Source organism: Elephantulus edwardii, unplaced genomic scaffold (assembly GCF_000299155.1).
Source record: "Elephantulus edwardii isolate Elephantulus edwardi_28Jun2011 unplaced genomic scaffold, EleEdw1.0 scaffold00109, whole genome shotgun sequence".
NCBI lineage: Eukaryota > Metazoa > Chordata > Mammalia > Macroscelidea > Macroscelididae > Elephantulus > Elephantulus edwardii.
In genome coordinates this window covers 2,583,899-2,603,797 of record NW_006399859.1, presented here as the reverse complement: position 1 = coordinate 2,603,797, position 19,899 = coordinate 2,583,899, and the positions used below count along the sequence as shown (strand labels likewise).

At 40.2% G+C, this 19,899-nt stretch overlaps 1 protein-coding gene across 2 annotated transcripts in view; it reads left to right on the top strand.

Annotated features, from left to right (window-relative positions):
- NELL1 (NEL-like 1 (chicken)) overlaps positions 1 to 19,899 on the top strand; it is a 1,108,018-nt gene that overhangs the window by 614,701 nt on the left and 473,418 nt on the right. The window lies entirely within an intron of this gene.

Genomic DNA, 19,899 nt, shown 5'->3' with positions numbered 1-19,899 from the left:
ATCCCATCCTATCCTATCCTATCCTATCCTATCCTATCCTATCCTATCCTATCATCACAATATCTGACATACTCAAGATCATTGCTGAAGTCACTGTGTCAATTCACCTGGTTGAGGGTCTTCTTCTCCTTTCACTGTTCCTCCATCTTTTCAAGCATAACATCCCTCTCCAATGAATAACCTCTATCAGCAACATGGCTAAAGTATGTGAGACAAAGCTTCATCATCTTTGCGTCCAAGGAGCACGCTGGCTGCACCTTCTCCAAGACATATCTATTTGTTCTTTTGAGCCCAAGGGAATATTCCATACTCTTTTCCAACACTGTTTAAAGGCATCAAGTTTTCTTCTGTCATCCTTACTCATTGTCAAGCTCTTATAGATGCATAGCAGATGAGCAGAAAGACCATGGTCTGAATCAGGTACACCTTAGTCCTCAAACCAACACCATTGCTCCTCAATAATTTAAAGAGTCCCAACTGCAGACTCTCCCAGTGCAGTACATCTCCTGATCCCCTGACTGTTATTACCTAGGAAATAAAAATCCCTACCAGTGGAACAACAGACAACATATGATAGATGGAGAACAGATTGACACTGTCAACAACTTCACCTTACTTAGATCCACAATCAATACACTTGGTAACAGCAATCAGGATTGACAATACTTAAGACAAATTCAGGGTCAAAGACAGAAGGTAAATATCATATTTAATGTTTAGGACTTAGCTGTACATTGACTGATTGGGTTGCTGTTATCAATTAATTATCCAATTAGATCAGATACCCTTTCAGCAGATAGATGTAGTTAGCCATGTTTTTACATATATATTTTTTGTAGGAAACATCCAGACTGTGTAGTTCAGGAAAATCATGGCTTTAGGGGCTCCTTATTAACTTTGATGGTGAACCTCGATTTCTGAATATATTCTTTGGGAACCTGACCAGAAGCAGAGTTATGAGCTAATGTGCCCCAGACCCCATATCTGTTACTTCTTGTGTCCCAACACTTAATTTCAAGGATGAAGGGATTTCTTATTTTACAATATCAGAGGCCTTGCTTCTATATTTCTCTACCATCCACTTTGTCTCCAGGGTTGTGCTCAGGAACTAGAAAAAAATTGAATGCCCACAAAGTATGTGTTGACTTACAGAGTGCCCTTGGATGAAGTCTGTCCCTGATGCTGCTGAGCTCAGTGCAAGCTTTAGCAAGCTGCCTCGTGCATCTCAATCTTACTTTATTCACCAGTAAAATGAAGACAGGGATATTTCTCATCAAAGAATTAAATGATATAAATAAAATTTTCTCATGCTCTGTGTAGCACACAGAAGGCACTAATAAATGCCACTTTCGTTCTCTTATATATCAATTATGATCTGACCCACTTAAATCAATCAATTGACATGATTAAAATGAAGAGATAATGATGAGTCAGAGTCTGAGTGATAGAAATGATTAGCTACAGACTGCTGACCCGAAGGTGGTTCTGTCACCCACGCAGAGACACCTCACACGTAAGGCTCCCCACAGCCTTGAAAATGCCGTGAAGGACACGTCTACTTCATGTATGGTAGGATTGCCAGGAGTCAGGTGGCTTCGTGTCAAAGGACAACAGTGACAACACAACAATGGTGTTGAGCTGATTACAGGAGCATGGCAGAACTCAAAGAACACATACCTCACTTGCAATTACTTACTCCTTTAGCCCTGCCCATGCCACCCTTCCATCTGAAGGAATGTGGAGGGAAATAATGTTGGTAGAGGCCAGTGAGATCTGGAATTGTGGCTGAGGATGTCCACAGGAACTGTTGTTATGGTGGCATGAACTTACTACAGGAAGAAATGGCACAAAACCAGAAAGAAAGTTGGAAGAAATATTTTTCTCTCTCTTCCCCTCTCCCTTTCTTCGCCTGCTTTCTTTCTCTCTCTCCCCCCTCCAACATCCTTCCCCATTTTCATCATCTCCCTTCCTCCTCTCTTTTTCTTCTTGCAAATCCCATGTCCATCAGAGCGGGTCTGTCCTCCATAGACTTTTCAGTGATTTTTTTTTTTAATAGATCGTCAAGCATTTCTTTCAAGGTAGTCCTGGGTGAATCTCTACCCTTTTAGTTAGCAGGTGAACATGTTAACGTTTTGTGCCACCCGAGACTCTTCCCCAGCTGGAAAGCAGATGAAAAGTACAGACTCTGAGAAGCCTGCTTCAATCATATGTGCATCACATGATCAGTTATTGAATACTATTGCTTCCAGCTTTAAGTCTGATTCAGATCTTAGGTTGATTGTGACAGGATGTGCTCTCAAAGATCGTGTCTCAGAGGTTGTATAGCCTCACTTGGACATCCCAGGAGATAATATTTTATTGTACCAGCTGGTGAAAGAAGGAGGGATAGTGACAAGCACCTTTCTCTATTTAGGGGCAGCTGTGGAGAAGCGTCCAGAAAGATGAGGACAGGAGTGGGAATTAGTTGGGTGGCTGTAGAGTAAATTATAAATATAAATATTAGAAATATATAAATAAATATATATATATATGTGTGTGTGTGTGTGTGTGTGTGTGTGTATGTATTGCTGTTGTGTACCATAGAGCCTTCAGTGGGTTTTCAGAGGCAGTTAATCGCATGGGAGGAGATTGCCCATCTTTCTCCTGTGGAGCACCAGCTGATGGCCTCAAACCACTTGCCTTTGGGATTGCAGCACAGATTCAAGCTGCTTTGAGGGAAATAGTAAAACATAAGGCCCCAGGAATAGGTGGTATACCAATTGACATATTTCAGCTAACAGATGCTGCCCTGGACGTGCTCATCATGTTGTACCAAGAAATCTAGAGAACCAACACTTGGTCAACTGACTGGAAATGATCTATATTTGTTACCATTCCAAAGAAAGGTGACCCAACAGAGTGCAGAAACTATAGAACAATATCATTGATTTCACATGTAAGCAAGATTCTACTGAAGTTTATCCAAAAACAACTGGAACAACTCATCAGCAAAGAACTGCTGGAAGACCAGGCTGGGTTTAGAAGGGGTCATGGTATTAGCTAATGTTAGATGGATCTTGGCTGAAAGCAGGAAATAGCAGAGGAATGTCTATCTGTGTTTCATTGATTATGCAAAGGCGTTTCACTGTGTGGACCATAACAAACTGTGGCTGACTCTGAGAATAATTGGAATCCTAGGGCACTTGATCATGCTAATGTGAAACCTATCCTCGGACCAAGAGGCAGTCGTCAGAACAGAGCAAGGGAACACTGCATGGTTCAAAATTCGGAAGGATGTACGACAGGGATGTGTCCTGTCTCCATACCTTTTCAACCTATATGCTGAACAGATTATCCAAGAGGCGGGGCTCTATGAGGAGAAATGTTGTGTCAGGATTGGTGGAAGATCTATCAGCAATCTATGTTATGTAGATGACACAACTCTGCTTGCTGAAACTGAGGAGATCCTGAAACGGCTTGCTGCAGAGGGTCAAGGACTGCACCTTTCAATATGGATTGAGGCTCATTATCAAGAAGACAAAGATTCTCACCACTGGACCAATTGGCAGCATCAGAATGGATGGTGAAGGATTGAAATTGTACACAGCTTTTGTTTGCTTGGCTCCACAACCAACACTCTTGGCACCAGCAGCCAGGAAATTAAAAAACGTATTGCGATGGGAAAGTCTGTTGTTAGGGACCTCTGTAAAGTACTGAAGAGCAATGGTGTTTCTCTGGAGACTAAGGTGCATCGGATACAGGCCATGGTCTTTGCAATCACTTGTTATGCATCAGAGAGTTGGACAGTAACTAGGGAGGATAGTAGGAAAATTGATGCCTTTGAGCTGTGGTGCTGGAGAAAAGTATTGAATGTGCCATGGACTGCTAACAAAACAAACAGATTCATCCTAGAGAGGGTTAAACCGGGCTGCTCCTTGGAGGCAAGGATCCTGAGGCTTCGTCTGACATACTTTGGACATGTTGTAAGGAGGGACCAGTCCTTGGAGAGGGACATCATGCTTAGTAGGGTGGAGGGACAGCACAGGAGGGGAAAGCCCTCTATGAGGTGGATTGATTCAGTGACTGGGGTAATCGGGATGGGTGTGTCAGAGGCAGTGAGATTGGCACAGGATAGAGCAGGGTTTAGGGCTGTTGTACACAGGGTTGCTATGAATCTCAAGTGACTCGACGACACATAACAACAACAAGAGCAAATGACAACTGACTGGTACCCAGACCAGACAATAAAGAAACATTAAAGAGGGAATTTGAAATTATGTTTCCCACCATCTTTATTCCCACCATCTCAAAAAGTATCATTTCGTTCTTCTTTCACAGAGATATGTGACTGTGTTTGAATTCTGAAAATGTGGTGAAGGAATTTACTTAGAAGTATTTTTATTTATAGAAACTTTAGTTTCATAAAGCTTTAATAACTATCTTTGGGGGGCGGGGCGGTTCTGATACTTAAATGAATGTGGGAAATGCAGAGTTGAACAAAGTGAAACAGATTTATTTGCTGAAGAGTTTCTCTGAGCCTTTGCTAAGCTGAGGAGCTCTCAGAATCTCTCTGTGGGAGGTGTTATACACAGCAGCATCCCCAAATCGGTTTTCTTGGAGCAGCTCATGGAAAATAGGTAATTCTGACCTATAGGGAGATTCATGATGATTTCACCTCTACTTCTTAAGGTGCAAGTGTGGCCTCTGAACTCCTGAGTCAGAACCCTCAGATATTGTAAGTGTATTAGTATTAGGCTGTAAATGCCCTCATGTAAAATATCTTTCTTTTTCTTCAATCCCTTAGAAAGGAAGGTTCTTTGGGATTAATTTAGCATCCTCAGTGGTCCTAGCAGAGTTAAGCCCTATAAGCTAAACCCTGGTGGTCTCCAAGCTAAGGCCTCTGCTAACATTGATTTAGCCCTAATGGGCTTTCTCAGAGCAAGTCAGCTGTGTTAACATTATGGGTATCATTGAACAAGAGCAGGAACAGTGTGTAGGAATGAAAAAATACAGAAAGACCTTGACACTGTCTTCAAGGAACTTGAAATCTTGTTGCAAAGGCACAGAAACACAAGCCATTCAGGAAAAATATTCCAGCTTAGCCTTGATCAAATGCTAAATAAAACCCATAGCAGAGCCAAGAGTATTGAATAGTTGACTGTGGTGGCGCATGTTAATAAAGCAGCCTGCAAAGCTTCATGCCGCTCTGCTGTAGTAGGGTTTTATTAGATGGACTGAGAGAAGAGATCCCTGAAAGTCTAGTCGATAGCAGGTTGCATGGCCCACCTACAGGCCAGGGCCCCCCGGAATATTGAATCCACCAGTGACTCCATCAGAGAAGGGTGAGCAATCTCCTTTACACTGTTCAGCTTAAGAAACTCAATGAGCTCTGACTCAAGAACAGTGAGTTGGAGTTTGGGAGAGGGGGACTATGACAGCACACAGGAGCACATGCTGGTTATTTCAGGCAGAGAAAACAGTATGATTGAGAGGAGGAGCATTTTGTCTTGATGGATTCATGGGAAGAGAAGACCTGGTTCTGGCTGTCTGACTGTTGGAGTCTACCTCACTCTGTTCCTGGTGCACTTCAATTCAGAGGGCTTTTTGAGCCTCCCCGCTCTCTGGTCCTTAAATTGCTGATGAACAATGTGGGCCCAGTGTTTCCCTGGGGGTTGTTAAGTGTACACCTCACCCACTGAAAGTTAATTAAAGGGACATTCCCGTGCGCAGCATTCTCACAGCTCCATCTGGAGGGAGCCACTAAATGGAATTGGGGATCAGGGTGAATTTTGCTTAAGGGATTTTCTTTCTGTAGAGAAATTGCCAAAACAGAAGCTCTGTGAGTTTCTGAGTTTGACTACAAAGTGTTCCCTTTTAAAATGTGAATGTGAAATGGAACTCATTGGCAACGTAGTACAAATGGTTATGGACTTGGCTACTAATTGAAAGACTAAAAGCTTTCATTCATTTAAGGGTGCTGGGGGGATGGGGGAGAAGGTGCTTGACAGGCTCCTTCCCCAAGATCTCCACCTTCATAAACCCTCTGGAGCAGAGTTCTGCTCCATAGCACATGGGTTCACTGAGAGTTAGAACCAACTCAATGTCAACTGGCTTGTAGTAGTGAAATTTACTATTACTCTCGCTAGGGGTTACACTGTGGTCCTAGAAAAGAAGTCCTGCATATAGCAGAATAAATATTCCTTGTTACTTGGCTTATCTGTTTTTTATTTTGCTGAAGTTTTCTGCTTCTTTTTCTAACACCAGCCACAGCATCAAGAAGAGAGCCCTAGAGAAATTCCAGAGATTTTTGTCCCAGTTTTACTCTGTGACCTTGATTCTACTGAGGAAGAGATATCCTGTGATGTAACCACAAAGAGCTTTGCCATTCTGTGGTCCTGAGTTCGACTCTGCTCTGCTGGTGGCCTGGTCTGGCTGCTGAGGAATTTTACAGCCACAGCTCAAAATCAGACTCTCTTTATTCCCACGTGTGTGTGTGTGTGTTGAGATTTTCTGGAAGCTGAAAGATCAACCCCATCCTTCATTTATCTATTCATTTATTCAAATATTTATTGAACCCCCTTATGACAGGTGGTCTTGTTACGAAGGGGATGGTTGCAAATAGGATGCATGAGATGCTTTTTCTCTTATACCAGCTTTGTAAGTGGTGGGAGGAGATGGCTTAGTATGCTTACTTGTCTGTTTATGTGTGGCTTATGGATATGGAGTGGGTGTGGTTTGAATGTGTTTGTGTGTGTGCAGGGTGCAGTTGGTACATCTTTGTGGTGTGTGTATATATGAATGTATATAGTGTGTGTGTGTGTGATGTTAAAGGGATATGTATGTGTGTGTGAGGAGTCTGTTTATGAGGTGTGTGTGTGATAATATGGTGTGCAAATTTGAAGAGTGTCTTGCAGATAACTTTAGTCATTTGTCTTGTGGAATGATAGTAGACAAATTACTTAACACATATGAACTTTAATTTGTACATATGCAAATTAGAATATCAGTGGTAGCTCTGCCTCATGCCCTTATTTTGATTCAAAGATTTAAAGCACAAGCAGATGAAAACCTGTGTTGTTGTTATGTGCTGTCAAGTTGCTTGCGACTTATAGAGACCCTATTTATAACTGCTCTAAATCCTGTCCTATGCTGTGTCAACCTTATTGTCTCTGACACACCTACCCCCGTTACTCCAGTCACTAAATCAAACCATCTCATCAAGGGCTCTCTTGGGCTTTCCTTCCACCCTCCCAAGCATGGTGTTCCTCTCTAAGGACTAGCCCCTCATTGCAACATGCATAAAATTTGGCAGATGAAGCTTTAGAATCCTTGCCTCCAAGGAGCAGCCTGGTTTTACCCTCTTTAGATGTTAGCACTGTATCTAGCACAAAGCAAACTCTCAATAAATTATATGATAAAATGAAATCTTGGTGGTACAGCAGTAAAGTACTTTGCAGCTAATTGAAAGGTCAGCCATTTAAACCACCCCACCCCCCAGTTGTTTCCATGGTAGGAAGAGATGACAGTCTGCTTCTGTAAGGATTTCAGACTTGCAAACCCTGTGGGGCTATTCTACCTTGGCCTATAGGGCCACTATACACCAGAATTAGACAGTGGGTTAGGCTTGGGTTTCCTCTAAGCCTCACATGCTTTTTTTATGAATCAAATGGATAAACGTACATGACTGGCCTTAGCACAGTACTGAGAGTAGAGCAAACTATCAATAAAAGGTATAGGATGAAGATGCAGTCAATCAATTTGTTTAACCTTATTGAACCCTAGTTTCTGCCCTAGGGAGGAACTATTGCTGACAGACCTTGTTTGGCAAAAATAGGATGAATTGATTTCTACATATCTCCATATTCAAAGTTAGCGTTGTACATGAAAGTTGAGTTATGCCAGTAGATCTCATTTTATTGAAACATCTTCCTCCACTCTTTAGGCCTGTCTGACTTCTTTGTCCCAAAGAAATAGAGAGAGGCGGCCTTTCTGTGCTCTTGACTGTCACACACCAGGGAAGTTGGTGTGGGCACTTGTTCTCCCTGAAGGTGAAGTGCTTGATTTAATGTGCTTGGAATATCAGTGTGTTTAGTCTAAAATCAATCCCAAATGTCCTGCTGTAGACCTTGTCATGGGTGTGTACACTTGCCAGCAGTGGGAGTGAGGCAGGGTTGATGACTTTTTGTTTGCACACAGCATTTGCTGTCCAGCAATGGTAGCAGTGTGATTGAGAGAATTTATACTTTTAATCTGTTTCTTGCTCCCAATTCTCCCCTTGCCACTCCTCATCTCTGCCAGCTTCTCCCAGTGTAGCCATTTGACAGGTGGTATGTTTTTGCTTGACATTGATTAAAACTCCAACTTCATTGCTCAAAACCAAGCGTGTGCTAAATGTTGAAACAGCAAAGATGACTGCGATTTTGGCTGAGAGCCATCATTTGGAATGTTTCTGAAAAATGATGTGTGCATTTGTTTTCTTGCCAGGAAGTTTCTCGGGATATTTAGGTTTACAGGGAAGTCAAGGACAACATTTGGCTTATCATAATAGTGACCTTGATGAATCATAATAATACTACAGACATATGGATATAAAAATATTAGCATTTGCATCTTACAAAGTCTCAAACTAAAATTTTGTTTGAGCAATTTATAATTGCAAATATGATCCTTAAAATTAGACTTTCCCCAAATGAGTCCCTTTTTTAATTAAGTGAAAATATGCAAATAAATTGTCAGGTTTTCCTTTTTTTCTTTTCTAAGAATGAACACAAGAATGGAATATTTGAAGCATGAGATACTTCCTATCTTTGTGTTCTTTTTAAAAGCTATTCCCGTTGGGCTTTACCTAATTGTATCTTGAGTCAGTTTAGTGATTTTAGCTTAGCTTCCCAGTCTTTTGCATATCTGCAGACTTCCTTACAGAAAGGGCTTTCTGATCCCGGTCCAGATATCTTTCCTGTAATGTTCATTCATATAATTTCTTGTATTTACTTGAGACTAGCACCTTAGAATGACCTTTGTAAATTGTTGTTGTTGGCGTTGATTGCCCTCAAGTTGAGCACGACTCATAGCAACCCTATGGAAAAAAGGCCTCTATAATTATCGATATTTATCAGTTTATTGTTTCTGGAGGCATGTTGTATAGGAAGTGGATGCCACTTCTGTTTCCAAACTTGTCATAGAATGTTATTGGTTGAGTCGCCTGTGATGCATAGTGACCCTAGCTAGGTACAGCAGCTCTGAACCCTTCCCTGGCCTGAGCAAATCTCATCAATTCTGACATACCAACCCTCATTGCCCTAGTTACTGTATCAATTCATCTCAGGGTCTCTCTCTCCTGTGCTGTCCGTTCACCCTTCCAAGCATTATGTCCTTTTTCAAGGACCGATCTCTCCTGGCCACATGCCCAAAGTGAGGAGGAGCTTCAAAATCCTAGCCTCCAAAGAGAAACTTGGTTTCAACCTCTTCAAGACAGACCAATTTGTTTTCTTGGTTGTCCATGGTATGTTCAAGACTCTTCTCCAGCATCACAACTTGAAGGCATTTATTTTTCTTCTGTCATCCTTAGCCATTGTCCAACGCTCTGAAGTATAAGAATTAATTGAGAAGATCATGTCCTGGATTAGGTGCACCTTTGTATCTAGACTGACAGTGTTGCTTTTCAGCACTCTGGAGAGGTCCATGACAATGTGTTTCATCTTTTTATTTTCTGACTGCTGGTGTCAAGAGTATTGATTGTGTTTCTGAGCAAGCTGTAATTGCTAACAACCTCAATCTCTTCTCCATCTAATATGATGCTATCAATTGGCCCAGGGAGGAGAATCTTTGTCTTCTTGATGTTGAGCTTCAATCCATATTGAAGACTATAGTCCTTGACCTTCTGCAGCAAGTTCTTCAGATTTTCTTCAGTTTCAGCAAGCAAGGCTGTATCATCTGCATATCATAGGTTAATGAGTCTTCCTCCAATCTTGATGCCACACTCCCCATAAAGCCCTGCCTCCCAAATGATCTGTTCTGCATAAAGATTGAAAATGTATGGGGACAGGATGCATCCCAGACAAACTCCTTTCCTGATTTTGAACCCTGCAGTGTTTCCTTGCTCTGTTCTGAGGACTGTTTCTTGGTCCAAGTATAGGTTTTGTATAAACACAATCTAGTATTCTGAGATTCCCATTTTCCTCAAGGTTAGCCACAATTTGTTGTGATCCACATAGTCAAATGCCTTTGCATAGTCAATGAAACACAGACATTCTTTCTAGTACTCTCTGCTTTCTGCCAAGATCCATCTGACATTGGCAATAATGTCTCTTGTGCCACAACCTCTTCTATACCCAGCCTGTATTTATGGTAGTTCTCTGTCAATGTACAAATGGAAAACACAGAGACAAGTCACATGTTTTTGGGGTGGGTAGGAAGTGAATGTATTGGTTATTTCTGTAAGGGAAGTATCTTTCATCTGGTAGGTAAAATGCTTGTCTGTCAGATTTTTTTCTTTTAACAGTGAATATCTACATTAAGACAGACTAGGAAGAAGGATTGGCCATCCACTTCTCAAATATAACTGGTCTTTGAAAATCCTGTGTACAGGAGAGCACAGTTAGGAAAGATCAACAGATACAGCAACTGAAGATGAGTCCTCAAGTTTGGAAACACAAAGGAGGAAAAACAGTTGCAAGAAGAAATTAACAATTGGTATGTGGAAACTCTATGTACGAACAGTGATCAGGCTGTTCATTCATAGGGTCGCTATGAGTCGTCTACGACTCGACGGCATTAAACAACAACAACAACATGTGGATTGTGAGAAGTATGAACGTAGGAAAACTGGACACTGTAAAGAAGAATGGAATGTGTAAATTATTGACATGTTGGGAATTAGCAAAATGAGATGGACTGGCATGGGACATTCTGAATCTGACAATCATATGATTGTTTCTAAATGACCCTCTAAAATTCATGAGATGCCTCCTTCCTATTGACACAGATGGCTTATAGATGACAAGGCTGTTTTGCACTCCCTTTAACCTTCTTGGATTGCAGTCTAAAAATTTAAAATGGAATTGTGTTTTTACCAGGTATTTTTGAAACCATAAAATTGCTAGTGTGTTAAATAGACATTTTTTTTTATCTAACCAGATGGACCATTCATTAAGCCCATCTGAAGCCGACAGAGTTTGAAAAATTAGGAACTTAGTTGTAGCTCTGGCATTGAGTAATTGGGGCGTGTGTGTGTGTGTGTGTGTATGTGTGTGTGGTTTGTGTAGGTGTATATGTCTGCATGAGAGAGAAAGGAGGAGAGAAAGATTAAGGTATTTGGGTTGGGGTTTTCTTAGTGTGGATTTTGTTTGTTTTTTTCTTTGAGAGAGAGAGAGAGATAGTGTGTGTGTGTGTGTGTGTGTGTAAGGCAGCTATCTTGTGTTCCAATACTTTTATTAATTAAAGAGTAACACATATTTTTCTTAATATGTTGAACAGATTTTTAAGAAAGTTTATTTACTCATTTCATTACATAAATAGATATTACACACCTCCAATGTATCACACACTCGATTATTCATTGGGAATACACAATGAAAGGCTTGCTGTAAACTCTCACACAGGTTATGGTCAGTAGAGATTTAGGGAGATACAAATAGAGATCAAAACCCCCAGCAGTATAGGAGACAGCATTCATTTAGTACCAAGTGTGCTTGATACTCTGCTGGACACTTAGAAAGATTTTATCGCCTTATTTATCATGGCTATAAACACAATTATGAGGCAATGAAATAAATGGTAACAACATTATACTAATGAAGGAAATTTATGCTCAGTGAATAAAATCAGTTGCTGAAGATTATACTCTAACAAAAGAAAGCAAAAATTCTCACAACTGAACCCGTAAGTAGCATCATAATAAATGGAGGAAGCATGAATTTTGTCAAAGATTTAATTTTGTTTGGATTCACAATCAATGCTCATGGAAGCAGGAGTTAAGAAAAATGGCATATTGCACTGGGCAAATCTGTAGCAAAAGCCCTCTTTAAACACTGAGAAATGGAAATATTACCAAAAGCAAACTACAAATACAATTCCTGTAGATACCATCACTATAGAGCTAGATATCCAAAACAGTGAAGACTATGGGGTAAACAGTAAAGACCTGATACAAGTCAACACATTTTGCAATAAATGAATAACAAGGTAAAACCAAAGATGTCACTTTGCAGACTAAAGTATATTTGACCCAAACCACAATTTTTAAAAATTACCTTCAATACATGTGAAAACTCAACAATGAATAAGAAAGATTAAAGAATTGATGGCTTTAGATGGAGGTATTAAAGAATATGGGATATGCTATGAAACTCCAGAAGCATAGGCAAATATGTCCTAAAGGAGTGCATGTAGCTAGAATGCTCCTTAGAAGCAAGAATTGTGAGACTTTGGGCACATGATGAGGAGAGTACAATCCATGAAGAAGCAAATCATGCTTGTAGGAGTCGGCAAAAAAAAAATAGGAAGACTATCAATGAAATAGGATGATACAGTGGTTATAACAGTGAGTTCAGACAGCCGTGGATGTGAGGATGGCACAGGACTGGTCCAGTATTTTGCTCATAGAGTCCCTATGAGTTAGAAGCAACTCAAAAGCACTTAAGAACAACAACTGTCACATACCACTAGTAAGTAGATCTTGGACTGATATTCAGAACTGTCTGACTTAAAAACTAATTTCTGTGTAATTTATTCTTGTAGTAATTTCAAGTTATAAGACAAGGTAGAACTGCTTCCTAATCTTTATGGAAGCAGACTGCCACGTCTTTCTGTCATGGAGGTGTGGGTAGATGGAACTGTTGACCTCTTGGATAGCTGCCAAATATCTACCATGCCACTATAAGTCCTTTAACATCTGTACATTTTCTACAACACTAAATTATTTCTACAACACTAAATTATTTCTCTCTGGATACTGAGAAAGGCTTTTTGTCCCCTAAAAATCCCACTGTTACCTCTCGGAGGCAGCTATTAGTCTATTAAGTCTTTTTTGCTAAGATTGAGGACCATTGTCCAGGCAGTTTGTATGTGATCAAACACTTTGACCTTTCTGTCTTTCCTTTAGTGGGCAAGATGAAAAAGGCTGTTAAGACTAGTATTAGATTATCTTTAAAATAAGCCATCTAATTTGGTGGCTTGTACTGAAAGTTTGATTGAGCGGATAGTGTCTTAGATAATCTGTTGGTCTTTCATGAAGGTCATGTAATGAGCTGTTCTCTATCCTGGGTGAGGAATAGATTCTTTTCAAGACCCTATTTCCATATATGGTAAAATTTTGAATGATTCAGACCAAATGCATGTATCTTAGTATCTTAATATTTTCTCAGCATGAAGTATACTGATTGAATCTGGGTTGTTAAAAGATTATTTGCACGGGATTTGCCTATGGCAGGGGGAAAAAACTATGTTGATGTTCATCTCTCAAAACAAGACTGGCCTGTGAAATTGAATTAGTCATTCCAACAGATATTTATTAATCAATAGTGTCTGCTAAGGACTCTGGTGGTGCCATGTGTTAAGTGCCAGCCTGCTAACTGAAAAGTCCTCTGAATCTACCAACTGCTCCATGATAATCCACCTGAAAAAAATAATTTAGGAAAACATGTTGTTCTATTAGTAAAATGTAGAAGAGTGAACTAATGAGAGGAGAAGATGAGAAATGATATAGGACACATTATAAAAAAGCTAAAGTTCTGTGATTTATAGCTTGAAGGACTAGATTGTAAGCATGCTGGTCTAGGGGTATCTCATAAGTGAATCAGACAATTTACATGAAAAGGTATTATATTATCTCTAGAGATAGTGATGTGAACTAAGAAGGTGAGAAAAGAGAGAGTAGATTTAAGAAGTCTGTACTAGAGGTTGACATTCCTGGAGATGGCATGGATGTCTATGAATAGTATGGATAGCTATGAAAAGGCACTAGGTCTTTTGTTCATAGAGTCGCTATGAGTCACACTCGATGGCAATCAACAACAGTATGGATGGCAGAGTGTGTATGTGAAAAATGAGCACAGAATAACTTTCAGATTCTGAGTGGATGATGAAGCCAATAAGCAAGGAAGATGTACACTGGGAAAAGGAGTTTGATGATGAGTGTGATCTGGACCAGTTATTCAATCTAGATAGATCAAGCCAAGGAAACTGAATAGAGACAATGAGAATGAAGGGTGGTTTAAGGGAGTGTGTTGGGAGTTCAGGAACAATGGACATGGGAAATGTGTTGGTGAGTCAGGAGAACAAGAGTGGAATTTAAGTAAATGGAAATAAGTAAACTTTTTTGTATATATAATATGATGTAGAACTTTAAAAAAAAATCACAAGTTAAGTAATTTAGATAAGAAAAGGAGTATCTAGCCAAGAAAACTGAGACATATAGATAAGACTTAGAAATACCAGGAAGTGTTTTCCTTGCATTAAAGAATTAAGAATTGAAAGAGGCAAACACAGGGAACAATGCTATGTAAGTGAGAAGGCTAGTGACAGATTGTGAAGTGTTGTTTCGTGGTTTAGTATTTAGGTGGGCATTGTGACCTCGCCCAGCAGAGCAGGATGACATTGTTGAGGCAGAGTTACTATATATTTTACCATGAGTGGATGATGAAGGAATGAAGATACACCATAATATACTAATTTGTCAAATAATTTGATTGGATGGACATGGTAGCAAGAGAGGGGAGAGAGAAAGGTAGATGAGTATATTGATTTCAGCATACTTTTAGTTAAGGACAAAGATCTTGGCGTTGTAAAGAGGAAACAGATTAGAGTTGCACCCAGTCAAATAAATCCTTCGGTAAATAATAGATAAGATTAGGTTAGTATTCTTCATATTGAGAGCCAGTACGGAGGGAAGAAATGTTTTCCTGATGTTGAGATACAATCCATATTGAAATTAGTAATCCTTTGCACCAGAATACTGAAATGTCAAAACAAAGGGAAGAAATGATGGAGGTCACCCATAGGGGCATCAGAATTATTTAGGAAAATGCTGAGAGCTGGGTAAAATCATTGGGGCAAGGCGTTATTAAGCATGCACATGTGCACACACAAATACACACACGCAACTATTTGTGTGTGGGGGTAGTGGGTTTGTTGTTCAAAATACCTTTTCTAGTCCATAGACTTTGACTAGATGATTAGGGTGTTGTTGACTCAGTGACCTTGTAAGCAGTTGTTCTGAACCCTGTGCTATTCTTTGCCATCCTCACCATCTCTGACACACTCAAGCCCATTGCTGCAGTCACGGTGTCACTCACCTCATTGAGGGTCTTCTGCCCTTCCGTCCCTCCATCTTCCCACACATGATATCTCTAAGGAATAACTCTCCTAGCTCTGTGAGATACGTGAGATGAAGCGTCATCATCTTTGTCTCCAAGGAGCACTCTGGCCAAACCTTTTCCAATACATATCCATTTGTTCTTTTGGCAGTGCATGGGATATTCAGCACTCTTGTCAAACACCACAGTTAATGCTAATGATGTGAATATTATCCTTTAGATGCCAACATGCAAATAGGGTATGCAGACTACTAGTGAGTGCTTTGGTAGTCTTACCGTTCTACTAGGCTTAAATTGAGCACGTTCAGCAGCCAGAGGACTAAAATATCGATTCTCACTATGAGAGAAAAAGAAAGCAGCAGAGAATACAGCAGTCATCCTTTGGGGTTTGATATTCCTGAATGAGACAGAAAATCCAGAAATCAAGAGCTCCAGCAGCAGCAGCATCAGAGGAAGAGATCAACTAGAAAGAGCTGACTGAGGAGAAACAGAGCTGCCTCTCCATGGAGTCAGAGCCAGAGCTGAAAACCTTCTTTCAAGTGAGCTGAAGGCAGGATGTATGTGAAGGACGATGCCATCATTGGCAGGACTGAGAGAGCTGTCTGACCCTGATGTAAAGTCACAAGGATGGAAGTAAAAAAGCCCGAGAGCACACTTGAAATGCCATCCTGACTGAAAAATCATATGCCATTTCCAACCAGAAAAGTAATCTATTAACTTCAGTTAATAAACCCCATAATCCTAGAGTGTAGCCTATGAGCTCTGTGTGGCCATTGCAATGGATTAGTCAACTCACTAGTAGAGCAGCAAGAACTCTGGGTTTGACAATGGTGTTGGAATTGGTAAAAGCAGATTGGGGGAAAATCATGGAACATGTCTGACGTCATAGAAATTGGATTTGTGCTGTGAATGTTGTTAACATGTACTGCCCTGTGGAGTTACTGGATGTTAGGTGTGGCTGTTGCCACATCACCTATACTCTTATTATAGCTTTTTACAACATTGCACCAGCTCTTGCTGATTCGTTCAGTCTTACTGTATCTATATTTCATTTTCTTTCTCACATAAATAGAATATGTAGTCTTTGATTGAAGCTCAACATCGAGCAAACAAAGATTCTCTCCACTGGGCCAATTGGCAGCATCATTATGGATGGTGAAGAGATTGAGATAGTTAACAGTTTTGATTTGTTTGGCTCCACAGTCAACAACACTCTTGGTACAAGCAGCCAGGAAATCAAAAGACGAATTACACTGGGGAAGTCAGCTGTCAGGGACCTCTCCAGAGTTCTGAAGAGCAATGACATCCGGCTGGAGACTAAGGTGCACCCGATCTGGGCCATAGTCTTTGCAATGGTGTGCTGTGCTTCGGAGAGCTGGACAGTGACTAGGGATGATATAAAGAGAATTGATGCCTTTAAGCTCTGGTGCTGGAGAAGAGTATTCCATATACCGTGGACTGCTAGCAGAACAAATAGGTTTGTTCTGGAGTGGGTGAAACTGGGCTGCTCTTTGGAGGCAAGGATTCTGAAGCTCCATCTAACATACTTTGGGCATGTTGCAAGGAGGGACCATTCCTTGGAAAGGCACATCATGTTTGGGAGAGTGGAGGGATGACTCAAGAGAGGAAGACCCTCGATGAGATGGATTGATTCAGTGATTGTGTTAATAGAAGTAGGTATGTCAGAGACTGTGAGGTTGGCACAGGATAGAGCAGGGTCTAGGGCTCTTGTACACAGGGTCTCTATGAGTTGCAAACAACTTGACACATACAACAACAATCGAAAATTATGTCAGCATATCATAGCAAGCACTGCATTTGTAAGAATTTGATAATTGAGTGAATTAAGAGTCAACTTCTGTGCGCTTTTGAGATTTGCTCACTGAAGATTGACACTGTACGTGTCTTTATGGTTCTTAGTTTTATGCTCTTGCAGAGTAGGAAAAAGCAAATCATCTCTGCCAGCAATGAAAACTTCAATCTTAAAGTAATTAGATATATTAGTTTAAATTTGAATCAATATTTCTGATGCCCTCAGTCTTCATTAAAATACCTTTTTTTTTCTTGTAGAAGAAATATGATCTAGATATTTGGAGCATAAACTCCAGAGCCAGGACACCTGGGTGCACATCGTACCTGAAAATCCTTAGTAGCTTTATGACCTTGGACAATTAGATGAATATCTGTACTTCAGATGTCTCATCTTTAAAATCAATAGAAGTGTAGTCTTACTGCATAGTAAAGCCTAGAGGATTCAATGAGTTATGAGAATTAGCTCTATAGATGAAATTAGTTCTCCAAACAATATCTGATGATCCTCTGTGTTAGCTGTTATGAACTCATCATGTTGTTGTTGTTGTTATGTACCATCGAGTCATTTGCGACTCACAGTGACCCTATGTACAGTAGCCCTAAACCTTGCTCTATCCTGTGCCAATCGCATTGCCTCTGACACACCCATCCCAATTACCCCAGTCACTGAATCAACCCACCTCATAGAGGGTCTTCCCTTCCTGCACTGTCCCTCTACCCTCCCGAGCATGATGTCCCTCTCCAAGGACCTGTCTCTCCTTACAACATGTCCAAAGTATGTCAGACAAAGCCCCAGAATCCTTGCCTCCAAGGAGTAGCCCGGTTTAACCCTCTCTAGGATGAATCTGTTTGTTTTTTTGGCAGTCCATGGTACATTCAATACTCTTCTCCAGCACCACAGCTCAAAGGCGTCAATTCATCATACTTTACATAATATATAATTATTTAATCTGATTTTACCAACTTGACGTTCTATATTTTTACCTTTGACTCTTATTGTCTCTATATGATATCTTAAATTCTCCAATTTGTTACTTCAGCATTCTATCTCATAATTTTTGTCTGTCTTTTAAAAATATTCTTTCAGCTTTTATATCATGCCTATACACTTCACTCTAATGTCCTGTGAATATGCTGAAATGATTGGCAAACTTTTTTGGTTCTATTGCCTCTACTAGAGTCTAATTTGTTTATTACTTAGTAATAAAATCTTACCTTCATATCATAGCATTTTTCTTTTCCTTTTTGGAAAACTCAATTCATTGCCATTGAGTCAGAGCTAACTTGTATTTGATCCTCCTGCTGTTTTGAGGCTGTAAATCACAGGACAAAATTGCTTATGCTTCTTCCTCAGAGTTTCCAGTAGGTTTGAACCACTGAGGAGCATGTCCTTCGAGTCAGCAGCACATCTCCTTATGGACTCCACCAACAGAACTCTCTCTTTGTGTGAAGTTGAATGTATATGACGTCTCTTGTTTATTGAATTCAGAGCTATCTATGATGGTAACATTTTGCAGACCAAGAAATGAAGGAATTGAGAGATTTCTCGATTTTTCCAAGGTTGTGTAATCAATCTGTATTTTGTACTTAATAATAGTGCCCATGCACGTGTGTGCGTGCGCGCGCGCGCACACACACACACACACACTAATAGCTCTAATATCTTGCTTCAGTTTTCATAGCCTTGAAGCCAGATTCTAGCTCAATATTAGCTTCAGTGGAGCTTGTTTTATTCTGCTGCGTCTGACTCATTGGTTTATGCCTTATTCTTTGTAATTACTGGTAGGACTTCTAGTTGATAAGGGGTTTTTTTGCATTTGTTTTGCTTTGGTTTGTTTGGTTTTTTGGGCCCCTTTGCTCTTCAGCAATATCTCTGATACTACCTATGTAAATCTCCAAATCAAAAATACTCCACAGTTCTCCTTTAGCATGATAGACCTGATTGTGAGTCATTGAAACAGAAGAAAACTAAGTTGGAGGGATACAGTGGTAGGTGTGACAGGAAGTGTGAACTGAAAGAGTGAATGCACATTTGTTCTCTAACCTTAAGAGTAGTTTCAGGATGCCATGGATGCTACTATTTTGCTTTCATCTTTGCCACTGTGCCCCTGATTCTGCTGATCTTGGACACTGTATCATAAAATGGAAATCTAAAATGTGAAGTTCTACTGTGGTACTTAAAGCCTTTATACAACTTTAAGAATCAAAGACCTGGAAAAAGAATATCCAGTTGTCTGTGTCATCACACACCATATTTCAACAATCAGAAGTGCTCTCTCTCCCCCTCTTCCTCTGCATTTCAGTGCCATTGAATTGACATGGACTTGTAACTACTCTCCATTGGGTTTTGTAGATTGTAAATCATGTGGGAAGAGATTGCCCATCTTTCTTCCTCTGAGTCACTGGTGGATTCAAATTGCCACAGAGGTGTAGTCTTTCTGGTTAGCAGCACAACAGCCTATGGACCCGACCACCAGACCGGTTAGAAGGTAACTCTTGAGAACTAATTATCATTGTTCTCTTTGGCATATGTAGACCATAATGAGATTCTTTCTGAAACCATTCTTGAAATTGTCAAGTAGTAAGAATGCTTAGTTTCAGAATAATTAACCAGAAAAGTAAACCATGCCTCCAAGTAGGCGTTCTCTCATAGTTTTATTAGAATCCATACCCCTAACATGCTTGGAAAGATGGAAGGCAAAGTGAAAGAGAAGAAGACCCTTAAAAAGGTGAAGTCTATGGGGGAGAGAATAGTCTAAAAGTATTATATTTTAGGGCATTATTTTTATCGTAG